This window comes from Phacochoerus africanus, chromosome 6 (assembly GCF_016906955.1).
Source record: "Phacochoerus africanus isolate WHEZ1 chromosome 6, ROS_Pafr_v1, whole genome shotgun sequence".
NCBI classification, from domain to species: Eukaryota; Metazoa; Chordata; class Mammalia; order Artiodactyla; family Suidae; genus Phacochoerus; species Phacochoerus africanus.
The window spans coordinates 16085693-16097930 of NC_062549.1; the positions used below are offsets into that span (position 1 = coordinate 16085693).

A 12238-nucleotide genomic window follows, 5' to 3' on the forward strand; every position below is an offset into this window, starting at 1 on the left:
ATAGATTGGGTTAATTAAAATTTCCCTCTAGTTACACATCAGATACCTGATTTGGAATTAGAACTTCAGTTCCTAATGCTTTGGGAACTCAGTAGCATAGTTCTCTTCTACTCTCTGTTTTGGAGTGTTCTAGGATAAGACAATACTTTTTTAAAACAGTGCAGTTGTCATGAAGTGTTTGTATCTGTCCATCATCAGTAGCATCTTGTCAGAAATCCCTGCTGTGTTCTCGAAGAGCAGGGGAGGAAATGAGGCCTAGCCCCTCCTCACGTGAGCATATTTACATGTCACCATAGCTTTTTGCTTCCTTATGCCATCCTCTACTTTTATGCTCTTTTATTCTGCACAGAATTTCCTTAATCCCCCCCCACACGCCTTTTTCCAGGATTTCATTTGTTTTAACAATTATTTCTAGAGAGCTTAATATGTACCAGGCACTATTCTTACTGCTTAGCAATTTTTTTCCAGGTTTTCTTTTCATTAACAGTTTTGGTTTTTTTCAGGCAGAAAAACAAATGAAACTAAAAATGCATCTATTTTAGAATGGCTCTCATTCCAGGTTGTAGAGCATAATGTATTGTTGTGAGTGAGTCACAAGAGGTTAAACAGTACTGTACGCTTTGTTCTGAAATGCAACCCTGCATTTTGTTACGTCAGAAAATTTCAGGACAAGCTTTCTTCTAACCTAGATGCAGAAAATATTTTTAACAGGCATTTCTATTTTACTGCTAAATGTGAGAATGTGCACTCAGCCAAGATTAAATCAACAAATTTGTTGCTGCAGTGAATTGTTGTTGTAGTAACCTCTGCAGTAATTTTGGAGGGAGTTGCAATCTTATTCTAAAAATAACATGAACTTTTTTGTAGAGCTTAGTTTGACCTTATTTGTAGTTTGTGTGGATAGTTCTTAAGTTATATATTAATATGCTGATGGAGACTATGGTCAGAAAATTCATACAAAGCCATGGTTTCCAAAAAATTGTATCATATAAGTTATACATGCACGTTGTGATACATAAATTGCTGTGCTCTGCTTTTAAAATATACTGAAGTCTAAAATTATAAAACCCATTAATTAGACAGTTATTGTTGGCCTAACAAAATAATTTTTTTTTTTGTCTTTTTGCTATTTCTTTGGGCTGCTCCCGAGGCATATGGAGGTTCCCAGGCTAGGGGTCGAATCGGAGCTGTAGCCACCGGCCTACGCCAGAGCCACAGCAACGCGGGATCCGAGCCGCATCTGCAACCTACACCACAGCTCATGGCAACGCTGGATCGTTAACCCACTGAGCAAGGGCAGGGACCGAACCCGCAACCTCATGGTTCCTAGTCGGATTCGTTAACCACTGCGCCACGACGGGAACTCCGACAAAATAACTTTTAATCTCATAAAAGGATTCACCATTTATTTTCTCTAAATGGTTTAATTTACCAAAAAAAAACCAAAAACCTTTTCAGTGTATTTACTCCAAAAAGTGATATACATAGGGAGTTCCCTGGTGGTTTAGTGGTTAAGACTCAGCGCTTTCACTGCTGCAGCCTGAGTCTGGGAACTAAGATCTCACATCAAGCCGCCGCACAGATAGCAAAAAAAAAAAAAAAAAAAGTGATATATCTATATAGCACAAGCTAGTCCTGTATATGATAGAAGATACAAGAGTTTTTAGATTTCATAGTCTGTTTATTACAGATACAATGAAATGTATATTTCCTACTATGAATTTTTTATAAATTATTACATGAAAAATGTCCATAAGCAAATCTAGTGTATACAGAACCTATACATTGGAGTAGCACACAGAGTCTAATGCAGTGTATAAGACACACTTGGCAAGTGGTCTCAGGATTCATGTGTGAATGTAGAGGATGCCTAATATAAATTTCATGGCTAATTTATATCATTTTTTCCCTAACAGTGGTAAATGTTTAAATATGGTTATCTTTTAAATTTTAGTTTTTTGTTATGTTTTTCTTTTATAGCTTCCTAAAACGTTGGAGGAGAACAAATTCTTCAATTCCAGATGTCTGATTTACTGTGAATGGGCCCAATCTTTGATGACACTGAAAACGTTTTGGGGCATACACAATCTCAAAAATAGCATCCAATACCCAAAAGAAATGGAACTCAATGTTGTGCCAAAGTTAAACTACTGCAGATGGCAGAAGTCCTGCATTGTACATAGAACACTAATTAAAAAACAACTTGTAAAAATTCAAATTTTAATACAGTACATTTTTATTCTGATATGATGGAGACATTCTGATTCTTAGACTTTCTGAGGGGGTTTAATGACCACTAGAGCTTGTCCTCATATTTTGTTCAGCTTAATACTGTATGTCTCATAAAATGGGCCTTATTGCCTGTATTCTTTGATATGTGATTAATCTTATAGCTTTGAGTGACCAAACATTTTACAGACTAAAAATTCTTAGAAACAGGAAAAAGTGAAATCTGATTTATCTCTACGTCTCATTTATCAGGCCCTGCACTAAGATTAAGAGCTGTGCATGGGTTTATACAGAAAAAAACAGCCTGTTGACCTATTGAAGCAAGAAGATTTTGTGGTATCATTGGCGTTTAAAGATTGATCTTTCATTGAACACATTCGTAGATACCACTCTTACTACTTGTAATACTCTGTTACTTTTTTTCATTAGAAACTGAATTAGCTTTTATTAAACTGAACATAATCAGTACTGAAGAAGGGAAAGAAACTGGCATAAGCATTTGGATAGGGTGAAACTCTGAAATAAATATCGTACCAAAAATGTGAAAAGGAATCATATCGTAAATATTTACTTAGTGTTTTCTTACAATCGTGTGGAAATCAGAAATGTTTGTGCAGGTGTCAGATCAGAATTTTCAAGAATTCTCTTTTGGTGACGTTCTACTTTGTATAACAATTTCAGCGAATAAAGAAAAAAAATTCTGAGCTGATCACAATGAGTTAAAACGTAGCTTTTCACTTATGAATAATGGGAGTATTAACTGTTAACTTTTGCCATATATCAGGAGACTGAAAGTTCCTACTCACAAACTTTGTAAAGACCGGTGCTGTTCATTCATGTTGAGAAGGACCCTTTCTTTTGTGACTCTAGGACCATTTTTCAAAATGTGCTTTCTTCATAGAAGAAATGTTCAGTTTCATTAGCTTTGAATTTCAAAATGTTTTTCTGAATGACAAGATGTAGTGGGCTTGGCCAGTTTATTTTATCTAATTTAATGAATACTAAATATTAAGCTCTTGTTTTTACCTAAACGTTTGTCGGCTAATGAAAATGTTATGAAAAAGCCTTGACTATGCATGCTGCTTTCATTTTTATAAACTTTTTATTTTTTAACTATAGCTTTATTAGTAATTCCGAAATGCTGCAATTTAGCTGGTTTCTTCACTCAGACAGCTGGCTTTGTGGGTGGCTTTTTCATACTACTGTTAACTTTTTTTAAGAGAAGCAATGTAAAGACTGTAACAATTTAATGCACTAAACTGTTCTTTCTTTTACACGTTTAAAAACTTCTTAAAGCACTCTGTATTATAATGATTAAATTGCTCCCTTTTTTAAACCATTGCTAATGTGGTCTGAGTTTTGTTTGACAGTAATTTTAATGTTTTCAAAATTTGAAATGTCAAGTATTGGAAATGAAACCTTTGAATATATTTATATTATGTTTCCCTTGCAATATGTTAACTTTGTACAGCTGTAAATAACTATTAGTAATTTTTCCCCTGTCTCTTTTATAGACTTGGCACTTAATTCTGCTCTGATGTTTGCCAGCTTTTAAATATTTTTATTTGACAGAGCAAAGAACCCTCCTCTCCTGGTTGATTGTGTCCTTGAATACAAAATAAAAGTTAGCAGTGATTAGTAGTTTTCAGTGATTTTCTTCATTTTATTAACTGAGTTTTTAAAAAATTGTAAAATATAATAAAATTTGCAGTTATATACCTTTTTAAATGTACAGTTCAGTGACATTAATTACATTCACAGTGTTGGGCAACCATCACCGCTATTTCCAAAACTTTTCATCATCCCAAACAGAACTCTGTAACTGTTAAGCAATAACTCTCCATTGTCCTCCTCCTCCCAACTGCTGGTAACCTTTAATTTACCTTCTGTTTCTATGAATTTACCTATTCTTGATATTTCAAATAAGTGGAATCATACAGTCGTGGTCCTTTTGTATCTGAATTATTCATTTAGCATAATATTTTCAAAGTTCATTCATGTTGTAGCATGTATCAGAATTTTTTTCCTTTTTAGGGCTGAGTAATATTCCAGTGAGTGTACATGCAGGTGCGTGTGTATGTATACCACATTTTGTTTATGTATTCTTTGGTTTATGGGTGGACACAGGTTCTTTCCACCTTTTGGCTAGAAAAATGCTACAGTGAACACTGGCATACAACTCACAATGTGAGTCCCTATTTTCAGTTCTTTTACCTATGTCTGGGAGTGGAATTGCTGAGTTTTAATGGTTTAACGTTTTGGAGGAACCATCAAACTTTTCCACAGTTTTCTGTAACCATTTTACATTCCACCAGCAATGTACAAGGGTTCTCATTTCTCAGTGTCCTCACCAACACCTTTTATTTTCAGTTTTTTAAAATTACCGTTATCACCATCCTCGTAGGTGTGAAATGATGTCTCACTGTGATTTTGCATTTCTCTAACCACTAATGCTTTTGAGGATCTTTCATGTGGTTACTGACCATTTATATATCTTCTTTGGAGAAATGGCTATTCAAGGCCTTTGCTAAGTTCTTCTTGTTTGGTTGGTTTTTTTTGTTTGTTTGTTTGTTTGGGTTTTTTTGCTTTTTAGGGCCATACTCATGGCCTATGGATGTTCCCAGGGGTCGAATTGGCCAGATCCGAGCTGCATCTGTGACCTCCACCACAGCTCACAGCAATGCCGGGTCTTTAACCCACTGAGTGAGGCCAGGAATCGAACCTGCAACCTCATGGTTCCTAGTCAGATTCAATTCTGCTGAGCCATGATGGGAACTCCGCTAAGTTTTTATTTGGGTTGCCTTTTTGTTGAGTTTTAGGAGTTCGTATATTCTAGATGTTGCACTCTTATCAGATATATGATTTGTAAATACAGTCAGTTCTCATTCACAGATTCTGTATATGCAAAATTGACTACTCATTAAAATTTATTTGTAACCTGCTATTCAATATTCATGGCACTTCTGTGCTCATTCATGTGCTTGTGCATAGTGGCAAAAAATTTGAGTTGCCGGAGTTCCCGTCGTGGCGCAGTGGTTGGCGAATCCGACTAGGAACCATGAGATTGTGGGTTCGACCCCTGGCCTTGCACAGTGGGTTGGGGATCCAGCATTGCCGTGAGCTGTGGTGTAGGTCACAGACGCGGCTCGGATCTCGAGTTGCTGTGGCTCTGGCATAGGCTGGCAGCTGCAGCTCCGATTCAACCCCTAGCCTGGGAACCTCCATGTGCCACAGGAGCAGCCCAAGAAAAGGCATAAAAGACAAAAAAAAAAAAAAAATTGAGTTGCCCAGTGTGTACATTCCCAGCTGAGGTCAAAAAAAGGTGATGCTTTGTCTCTTACTTCAGCTCTCAGACTATAAAGAAGCATCTTTCTGTTCTTTTTTTTTTTTTTTATCTTTTTGTTGTTGTTGTTGTTGCTATTTCTTGGGCCGCTCCCGCGGCATATGGAGGTTCCCAGGCTAGGGGTCTAATCGGAGCTGTAGCTGCCAGCCTATGCTAGAGCCACAGCAACGCGGGATCCGAGCCGCATCTGCAACCTACACCACAGCTCACGGCAACGCTGGATCGTTAACCCACTGAGCAAGGGCAGGGACCGAACCCGCAACCTCATGGTTCCTAGTCGGATTCGTTAACCAATGCCCCACGATGGGAACTCCAGAAGCATCTTTCTTTTTGTAATCTCTTTAGTGCCAGTTTTAAAATATTTTTGTGGGTTTTTTTTTTTTTTCTTGGTGGTGGTGGTGATTTTCCTGTTTAAAATGACCCCCAAGTGTGGTGCTGAAGTGTTGTCTAGCATTCTTAAGTGCAAGAAGGTTGTGGGATGGTGTCTTGTGGAAAAAATATGTGTTAGATCAGCTTCATTCAGGCATAGGATATTGTCCTGTTGGCTGCGAGTTCAATGCTCATGAATAAACAATATATATTAAATAAGGTATCTTTAAGCAAAAACACATAAAACAAGGCTATGTATCCATTGATTGATAAAACTTATGACGGAAGATCCCAGGATCTAAACCCTGGGAGCATTTATTCAGGTAAACTTATAGAACATAAGTACTGTGAGTAATGAGAACTGATTGTATTTTGTCCACTTCTGTTTGTCTTTTCACTTTCTTGATAATGCACCCCCAAAATTTGATGCACACAAAATTTCAGTTTTTGAGAGGTCCAGTTTATCTAATTTTTTCTTTCTTTTCTCATGCTTTTAATGTTCTATCTCGGAATCCTTTGTCAAATCCAAGGTCATGAAGCTAGACCCCTACATTTTCTTCTAATAGTTTGTGGTTATAGCTCTTTTATTTAGGTCATTAATCCATTCTGAGTAAGTTTTTGTATGTTTTGAAGTAGGGGTCCAATTTCATTCTTTTGCGTGTGGCAATCCAGTTATCCCAGCACCATCTGTTGAAAGCAACTATCTTTTCCCCTTTGAATGGAGCTGGCACCCTGTCAAAAACATGTTGGCCATATATGTGAAGGTTTATTTCTGGGCTCTCAAGTTTATTCCATTGGTCTATATGTCTGTCCTTATGCCAGTCCCACAGTTGTGACTAATACACTAATGACTATTCATAGTGCATTTTCAAATCATAAGTACGAGTCCTTCAACTTTCTTGTTTTTCAAGATTGTTTTGCCTGTTTGGGGTCCCTAGACATTCTGTATGAGTTTGAGGATTGGCTTTTCCATTTATCAAAAAAAATTAGTTGTTAGGAATTATGGAAGGAATTATGTTGAATCTTTAGATTTCTTTGGGTGATATTGACATCTTAACAATATTAAGTATTCCTATATATCATAAGATATATCTTATATAATAAGATGTCTTTCCATTTATTTAGGTCTTATTTAATTTCTTTCAGCAGTGTTTTGTAGTTTTTGGTGTACAAGTCTTTTACTTCCTTGGCCACATTTATTCATAGGTATTTTATTTTTCGTTACTTTTTTGGCCACACCTGCAGCATGCAGAAGTTCCCTAGGCCAGGGAACAAACCTGTACCACAGCAGTGACAATGGTGGCTCCTTAACCCGTTGAACCACCAGAGGATTCCTAGTCATAGGTATTTTATTATTTTAAGATATTATTATTGGATTTGCTTTCTTAATTTCCTTTTCAGATTGTACAGTACTGGTGTAGGGAAAAAAAAAAAAAATTTTGTTTGTTGATCTTGTAACCTGCAACCTTACTGAATTTGTGTATTAGCCCTAGTAGCTTTCTTGTGGAATCTTCAGAATTTTCTTTATATAGGATCCTGTCATCCATGAATAGATTGTTTTATTCCTTTCCAATTTGGATGCCTGTTAATCTTTTTCCTGTCTAATTGCTCTGGCTAGAACTTCTACTACAGTGTTGAACAGTAGTAGTGAAAGAAGGCCTCCTTGCCTTGTTCTTGATCATAAGAGAAAGCTGTCAGTCTCACCATCAAATATAATGTTATCTGTGGGTTTTTATTAAATGCCCTTTATCATGTTGAGGAAATTCTACTCCTAGTTTTCGAAGTCATGAAAGCGTCTTGGCTTTTGTCAGATGCCTTTTCTGCATCAACTGAGATGATCTTAGGGATTTCTTTTCCCTTTCATTCTATTAACATGATGTATTACATTGATTCATTTTCTTATGTTGAACCACTCTTACATTCCTAGGATAAATACCACTTGGTTATGGTATGTCACACTTTTACCATGCTGTTTTCTAGTATTTTGGTGAAGATTTTTGCACTCACATTCATAATGAATATTGGTCTATGTGAATCACTTCTTGTGATATCTTTATGTCATGTGGTAAAGGTATGTTTAGTTTTGTAAGAGACTGCCAAACTCCCCTCCAAAGTGGTTATACCACTTTGCATTCCCACCAGCCATGAATGAGAGTTCCTGTTGCTCCACATTCTCACCAGCATTTGGTATTGTCAGTGTTCTGGATTTGAGGCATTCTGATAGGTGTGGGGTGATATCTTGTCGTTGTGGTTGTGGTCCTTTTAAAGGCCACATCTGTGACATATGGGAGTTCCTGGGCTAGGGGTCGAATCAGAGCTGCAACTGAGGCAACACCAGATCTGAGCCAAATCTCTGAGCTATGCTGCAGCCTGCAGCAACACTGAATCCTTAACCCACTGAGCAAGGCCAGGGATCAAACCCACATCCTCACAGAGACTATATCGGGTCTTTAACCCACTGAGCCACTAGGGGAACTCCTCATTGTTGTTTTAATTTGCCTCTCTCTGATGATATATGGTGTTGAGCATCTTTTCATGTGCTTATATGCAATCCGTATATCTTCTTTGGTGAGATGTTTAAGGTCTTTGGCTTATTTTTTAAATCAGGATGACCATTTTCTTACTGAGTTTTAAGAGGTTTTTGGGTTTTTTTGCGTTGTACAACACTTTATTTGATAATTGCTTTGTCCCTCTCAGCAGGGGTGAGTTCTTTAGATATGTTGGATAACAGTCTTTTATCATATTTGCCTTTCGCAAATATTTTTACCCAGGCTGTATGGCTTGTCTTCTCATCCTTTTGAAATTGTCTTTCACAGAGCAGAAGTTTTCGATTTTAAGGAGCTCCCGTTGTGGCTCGGTGGTAATGAACCTGATTAGTATCCATGAGGATACGGGTTCCATCCCTGGCCTCGCTCAGTGGGTTAAGGATCTGGCATTGCCATGAACTGTGGTGTAGGTTGCAGACGCGGCTCAGATGTGGCATTGCTGTGGCTACAGCTCTGATTCAACCCCTAGCCATGCTGCAGGTGTGGCCCTAAAAAGAAAAAAAAAAAAATTAAGCAGTATTTACTGATTCTATGTGTCAAGTACTGGGTCGAGAGAGTAACATGCTTCATTCAGTCTCCATGGATGATCCATGAGGTAGATGTTATTATGACCCCCTTGGTATAGATAAGGAAAGTAAGCCTCACAAAGGTTCAAATTCTCCTACCTTGTAAGTGTTGGAGGTGTCAAACCTGAACTGTCTTGAGAGCTCTCACCCTTAAGCACTGCCTCTTGTGCCTAGCCGGTGTCTTCACAAAATTGTTGCTCAATAAATGTTGATCATATTGAACTGACGATTACAAATCTGGGAACCAGGAGAGAAAAAAGTAATGCCAGCTGGTTGTGCACATAGCTGGTGTTGGCAGGCAGCGTTCGTCTTTGGGACAACAGCCTGTGATACAGGAATGAAATGATCTCAGCAACAGACAGTGCACTCCACAGCCCTGAGAAAATTTCATTTGGCTCAAGACTTGTTGACCTGAATAAAAGGGCATGAAATTGAGTTTTAAAGAGGGAAGAGGCCAAAACTCAGCTACATAGTCAGATCACATGACAACCAAGGGAGTGATGGGGAAATCATGCAATGTCATGGGCACCAGGCAAAATAAATACAAGAAAATACAGCCAAGAAGCTAATAAAACACAATTCTAGATGCCTGGAATCACTAGATCAATCGCTTATTCAATAGGCATGTGTTGCGTACGCCCTTTGCTCCAGGCCTGGCTACTCACTCTCCTGCTCAGGCCACAGAGCCACCTCTCCCTCCTGCTCGCTTGGCCTTAGCACCAGGGCTTGCTTCCCGCTCCTCATTCTTGCCTTGCAGTTTTCCTCGCAGTTTTTCAGATGCTCTTATTCCAGATGCACTCTGGCCAGCTCCTCTTCTCTCCAGGCTCAGCTCTACGGTCACCTCTTCAGAGGCACCTTCCCTGACCACCCAACCTGAAGGAGTTTCTTATACATCATCCCTCAAATTTTCTTTGTAGCACTTAGCCTCGGTCTGAAATACCTTGTTCATTTACCAAATGTTTATTGTCTGCCTGCCCACTAGAACTTAGGTTCCATGAGGACAAGGATCTTGTCTGTCTTATTTATCATTGGATCCTCCACTCTTTCTTTGGCCATGCCCACAGCATGGGGAAGTTCCCAGGCAAGGGATCGAACCGGAGCCCCAGCTGTAACCAGAGCCATAGCAGTGACAATGCCAGATCCTTAATCCTTTGAGTACTCTAAATTTCAGTTGAATCAATGAATGTACCTACTATAAAATTTTATGGAATATGGAGAATAAATAAGCCAGCTTAATATGTTAATGTAATTAATAAATACTCAAGAATTAGTGGGATGGAATTGTGACAGTAATAGAAGGGTATGCTTTGCTCAAAAGAAACAAAAGATGGAAAAGGAGAAAAAGCAATATTTACAAATAGCCATGGAAACTGAGAAGGGAGCTCAGAGGTAAACTACTTGGGTAAGAAGAGGAAAGGAAGAGCTGTGATTTCATCATGGAAGATGTTTTACACCTGCTAAGCCCTGTTATTCTCAATCCTAGCACTTTGCTGCAACCTGTAATTAAATAATTTTCTTGCTTACATGTTTGTCACCTGTCTTCCCCACTTCAATTTAGGCACCTTGAGAGCAGGGCCATGAGTGGTCTCCTCAGCACCTGGCACAGAGCAGGCTCTCATGAATACATTTGGATTCTGCACAGGATGCAGAAATGAATGCTGTGGACCAAGTGTTGGCTTAGAGGAAGAGGGACCGTGTAGAAGGAAGAGGATTCTGTGCAAATACTCTCATGAATGATCCATTCAGCAAACACGGAGTGAAGGCCCACTGGGTGCCAGGCACTGCTCGGTGCTACACAGAGACAGAATGACCCAGGCCCTGCATAGTGAACCCACAGTCTCCTGGGAGTGATGGTCAAGTGAGCACGGGCCAGAAAGCGAGCATGGACCAAAAAGCGAGCATGGACAAGAGCTATTCGAGACGAGAAGTGCCCTGTTAAAGAGAAGCACGTGGCACTATGTGACTCCATACAGGGGCCATATAGTCCAGACTAGGGTATCAGGAAAGGCTTTCAGGGAGTCAGCCAGATGGAGGGCTCCGGGAAGGGCTTTCCTAACAAAGGAAATGGTGAGCTGTGACCTGGTAGGCAGGGAAGTTGCAGGATGAGGGAAAGCCTTGGGGAGAAGAATATGGGAAGCTGATTCTGAAGAGAACCAGCCTGGCTGGAGAGCAAGGATTCACTGAAGGGGATGGCGAAGAGGGAGGTGGGAATAAAACTTTCAGGGGTGATGCACAGGTTCATCATCTTGACTGTGGGGAATCTTGCGTAGGTGAATTCTTAGGTCAAAACTTCTCACTGTCAATCTGCAAAGTTTGTGTTCATCAATTATACCTCAATAAAGTTGTAGAAACTAAAACACTAAAAGTAATAATAATTACAAAAAAAAAAAAACACCCCAGTATTGGTTAGGTTGGCAACAGGTTGTAGAGGGCTTTGATTGCCTAGCTAAGGGGTGCATAGTTAGAAAGGTATCAGGCTTTGGCACAGCACCTTTATCATCTCCCTTGGAAGATGGGTGGCAGGGTGGGAATAGTAACCTCAGACATCCATCTTTTTTTTTTCCTCTCTTTAGGGCTGCACCTGTGGCATATGGGGTTGAATCAGAGCTGCAGCTGCTGGCCTACACCACCATCACAGCAAGGCAGGATCTGAGCCACATCTGCAACCTATGCCACAGCCAGGCCATGGCAGATCCTTAACCTGCTGAGCAAGGCCAGGGATCAAACCCATATCGTCGTGGACACTGTGTAGGGTTCTTAACCCACTGAACCACAGTGGGAGCGCCCCAGACACCCATCCTTGAGGGATGGATAAGAAATTCCTCTGTCTTCCTCTTGCCTCACAAAAGGTCTGTATTTTGGGGCAATTCCAGAAACACGTTGAAGACAGCCAGTCTTCCCACCTTCGGTTAAAGTCTATGGTCAAATATGGTATTTTGTTTTTGTGGAGGGGACTGCCTTTGAGAGGTGGAGGTGGAAATTGAGAGGGGTCCAGTACTGGGAGGGGCATGGAGGACTGTAATTTCTTAGTATAGTGAGAGCAGTACTATATCCTGGAAGCACCCCCAAGAGCGATGTACTCAGGGGCTCCCAGCCAAGGATGGGCAAAGGTCCCAGTGGTTGTAAATCCTGTGGAATACACATATATGTCCATTTGGCTTCCCTGTCACCTCCCAGCCCCACAG

At 39.7% G+C, this 12238-nt stretch overlaps 1 protein-coding gene across 3 annotated transcripts in view; it reads left to right on the top strand.

Annotated features, from left to right (window-relative positions):
- ZHX1 (zinc fingers and homeoboxes 1) overlaps positions 1–11410 on the top strand; it is a 34127-nt gene extending 22717 nt beyond the window's left edge. For 2 of the 3 annotated variants that reach the window (XM_047783316.1, XM_047783315.1), the window contains exon 4: positions 1981–3870. The gene's annotated coding sequence lies outside the window, so the exon portion shown is untranslated. Of the gene's footprint in view, positions 1–1980; positions 3871–10611 lie in introns of those variants that run through there. The other variant, XM_047783317.1, reaches the window with a different exon arrangement.
- The last annotated feature ends 828 nt before the right edge of the window (positions 11411–12238 follow it).